The sequence below is a fragment of the Grammomys surdaster genome, unplaced genomic scaffold (assembly GCF_004785775.1).
Source record: "Grammomys surdaster isolate TR1022 unplaced genomic scaffold, NIH_TR_1.0 1136, whole genome shotgun sequence".
Classification (NCBI taxonomy): Eukaryota; Metazoa; Chordata; class Mammalia; order Rodentia; family Muridae; genus Grammomys; species Grammomys surdaster.
The window spans coordinates 666,221-670,692 of NW_021605555.1; the positions used below are offsets into that span (position 1 = coordinate 666,221).

General features: G+C 42.9%; 1 pseudogene; it reads left to right on the top strand.

Moving 5' to 3' along the window:
* Positions 1–3,484: 3,484 nt before the first annotated feature.
* On the top strand, positions 3,485–4,231 carry LOC114634898 (annotated as a pseudogene).
* Positions 4,232–4,472: the final 241 nt, after the last annotated feature.

A 4,472-nucleotide genomic window follows, 5' to 3' on the forward strand; every position in this document is an offset into this window, starting at 1 on the left:
AAGATAGAAAACATGAATAGATTCTTGGGCTTTTCCAGCCTATGAATTTTTGCTCTTGAGAAAATGAAAAGCTTAATGGAAATATTGATCAACAAAACGATTCAGTCTTTTCCAATAGCTGGTGCTGAAAGAACGAGACACAACTAGCATGTGTAAAAAAGATGAATTTAACCCCTTACTCTCAGATTGTGTAGAAATCAACACAAGAATGACTGGAGAGTGCAGCTCAAATTCTTAAACTGGAAGAAACTGAGGGGGAAGTGCTCCAGATAAACTGAGCAGCTGAGGTTTTTAATATGGTCCCAAAAGGACTGGCAAGAAGCAAAAGTTGAAATGGGGTTATATCAAACCAAAAAGCTTTTGGACAGATTGAGGAAATGAATAGTGTTAAAGGACATTCTACAGCCCAGGAGAGTCCCGCAATGAAGTCCCACAGAAAGATGGGGAGGATAGAGAAAGCCCAGACAGAGGGTTGTTATCTTTATACAGTGAAGTCATCCAGAGATTCACACCAAGGCTGAGACAAAGGCACAGGTTAAGGCACATCAGCCATAGGAAGTCTGCACAGAAAAGCTAAAACTGGCTCCAAGACACCCAAGTGTCCTCCAAGTGGCCCATTAGAGGTGTCTCTCAAGTAGGAACAATAATTGAAATGAACTGACCCAAAAGCTTCATCACAGCAGGCCTGGAATTCATAGGGCTATGCTTTCATGGCGGTTTAAAAATAAATAATTTAATCCCTTCTTCTCAGATCATATAAAAATCAACACAAAATGGTCAGAGAATGCAGTACAAATTCTTAAACTTTGTCTTTTCAAAGGAACCATGCTCTGGATGGTACACCAGCGGGCAGGAGCTCCTGTGTGCTCTTCTTTCTCACCTGCCTACAAGAGTGGAAGTAGAGAAACACACTTCCTAAAGAGACCTGCACTTGACTTAAAAATATAATCGTCTATCAGGATCTGTGGGTTCAGCCAACGTGGATGGAGAGTATGTTAATCATGTCTGCCCTCAGCATGTACAGAGTTTTCCCTTGCCATTCTCATCTGAATCAACACATCATCACATTGTGCCAGGTAGTGTGAAGAGTCTAGAGGTGAGCTGAGTGGCAGGGTTCTATGCAAATACCAAGCCATTTGCATGGGGTATTATACCTTTCATGGTGATTTTGGTAGCCTGGGGCCTAGCAGTGTTGCTATGGATATGAAGACATAAGAACTCATCAATATCTCTGTCCTGTTGATGAAGGATAGACAGGATTGTTTTCAGAGAGGATTATTATTCCAGCCCCCAGGTGCCTATCCTGTCTGATCCCACAGGCCTTGTTGACTGGTTCCTTTAAGAGGAGATGAGGAAGCTCCTTGTTATCACAGGTCAGCAGGATTGTCTAGGTTACTGCTCTTGAATGAGAACATACATAAAAACTCTTAGATAAGGAATTCAATGAATTGAGAAGTTTAGAGTCTCTCCTGCACAGTCTCTTAAAACAGATCTCACCACTCTCAATATATATTAGTATACCATGTATCATCCATACAGTATTTAAAATAATAAAGCCACATCTGCATAGACAAGCTAGGAGCAGAATATTTTTCCCGGAGCCTGCTCTATGTTTCTCTTGGGCCTCCGTGGATACAAGGAGGCAATTGATGCCGGCACGTTTCACCCGGGCCTGCCAACCCTCACTTCATCCAAGTCAGTTAACTTACTAAAATATTGTAAATTCACCTGTGAGTGAATTACTTATGGCTTGTGTTTATCTTGAGTCAATTTGATATTTTTAGGATACAATTTTTCCTGAGTTGAATGATGGCCGTCTGGGAGGGTTGCTGGCAAGACTGGCCTGTTTTCCACTCATCTTCTTATTAAGAAACACATTGGCTTTAGAATATTAAACTTTGACTGACTTTATTCTTCTGCTGGTTTGGTCCTCTGAGACTGCAGCAGTGCAAAGTGTACTCAATTTTTTTGGATCCTTCTTGTCATCTCAGACCAACCTCAGAGCATCAGACAGCCCTGGGCTGGGTCATCTCCACAGTAGAACAAGAGGCTTCCAGGCACTTCCCCCTCTGACCCAAAGTCCCATACCACCCCCAACCCTGGGACTGTGGCAGTAAGCCTTCTCCCAGCTGAGGACCTGTTTGTCTTTCCAAGTCTGAGCCTCTTTCTTCATTCAGCTGGTTGTCATTAGGGCCTCTGCAGTAGCAGAGAGATTAACTGCAGCCAAGTCTTTAAATTCTGACACATAGTCAAAGAAAATCCAGTCTGCCATGTTGAAGAGGAGTTGAGAAGGTGAAAGAGGAGACGTGGCTCCCTCATGGTCTAGATTCCATAACTTACATGGTTGGAAGAAAGCCGAAGACCCTTCATAAAAACCCAACAGCAGGGGCTGTGGCTGGGCTCAGTTGGTAGAGTGACTACTTAGTATATACAAAACACTGGGTTAAATCCTCATAAATAAATAAGATGTGGGGGCATAGCATTGCAATCCCAGTATTTAGGATAGAGGCAGGAGAATCAGAAGCTCAGGATTGTTCTCAACTCCATAGCAGGTTTAAGGCCATCTTTGGCTACATGAGAATTTCTCTCATAAAAACTGAGGAGATGGGGGCAATTTGCTTTTCATGAGAGGACATATCCTCCTCTAGGTTAAAAATGGCTCCCAGAGAAAGCTTTGGGGTCATGTCTAGATGGTAAAACCAGCCTTAAGACCATGCTGCACTAACCAGTCACTTCATATCAAAATACACAGGGCTTCAGTCTGCTAACTGTTATCCTTCCTTATGAATATTGGTGACAACCAGAAAATGCCTTCAAGTCGTTTCTGGAAACAACGTGACAGTCCTCTGGGGACTAGTCATATCCAGATGACTCATATCATTACTACCCAGTACTGGGTTAGTGTGATGGGCTTATTAGAGCAGTGGTTCTCAACCTGTGGATCAACACCCCTGTGAGGAGGATGGGGGAGGGTTCATGAAGCTCACGTAAGACCACAGGAAAACACAGATATTTACATTATGATTCATAACAGTAGCAAAATTCCAGTTATGAAATAGCAGCAAAAATAGTTTTATGGTTGGGGTTACCACAACAGGAGGAATTGTATTAAAGGTCACAGCATTAGGAAGGTTGAGAACCACTGTGTTGGAGGGTATATAGCTCATGCCTCTTCTGAATCCCCTCTCCCAGGCACAGGATGTAGCCTCCACCCTCTATTGTCCTGGGGGCTATAGTTGGTTGTAATATATATCAGGAGGCATTTCAGGTAGGCAGGCACCATGTTTAACAAACTTTGGATAGCTTCCAGGTGTTCTAGGTTCTGTTTAAATTTGCAAAATAATGGATTTGACAAAATGACATCAAATATGTCTCCTAAGTTGCATTACTATTAGCTGTCTTTGACTGTCAATCGTCTCATATTGATAAGTTATTGGAACAAGCCTCTTTTTCGTGACGCCTCCTAGGCGGTCGCTGTGTCAAGATGAAGCTGAATATCTCCTTCCCCGCCACTGGCTGTCAGAAACTCATTGAAGTCGATGATGAACGAAAGCTGTGCACATTCTATGAGAAGCGCATGGCCACAGAAGTAGCTGCTGATGCCCTTGGTGACGAGTGGAAGGGTTATGTGGTCCAGATCAGCGGTGGGAATGACAAGCAAGGATTTCCCATGAAGCAAGGCGTTTTGACCCATGGCAGAGTGTGCCTGCTGTTGAGTAAGGGCCATTCTTGTTATAGACCAAGGAGAACCGGAGAGAGGAAGCGCAAGTCTGTTCGTGGCTGCATTGTGGATGCCAATCTGAGTGTTCTCAACTTGGTTATTGTGAAGAAGGGAGAGAAGGATATTCCTGGACTGACAGATACCACTGTGCCTCATCGGTTAGGACCTAAAAGAGCTAGTAGAATCCGAAAGCTTTTTAATCTCTCCAAAGAAGATGTCTGCCAGTATGTTGTCAGAAAGCCCTTAAACAAAGAAGGTAAGAAGCCCAGGACCAAAGCACCCAAGATTCAGCCTCTTGTTACTCCACGTGTCCTGCAACACAAACGCCGGCATATTGCTCTGAAGAAACAATGCACTAAGGAAAACAAGGAGGAGGCTGCAGAGTACTCTAAACTTTTGGCCAAGAGAATGATGGAAGCCAAAGAAAAGCGCCAAGAACAGATTGCCAAGAGACGTAGGCTGTCCTCGCTGAGAGCTTCTACTTCTAAGTCTGAGTCCAGTCAAAAATAAGTCTTTAAGAGTAACAAATAAATAATCAGACCTTGAAAAAAAAAGTTATTGGGACAAGCATTCAAGTATGAAGAGTGGAAACAAGCACCTTAGATAGGCGGATATGTGTAAATATTAATCCAAACTTGACAATGTCTGTATAAGACATTACCCTACAGTACACACTCTTTAAGTACACAAGAAATGTTGACCAAGATATTCTACATGCTGAGACATAAAATGTTTCTCTAAAAACTGAAAA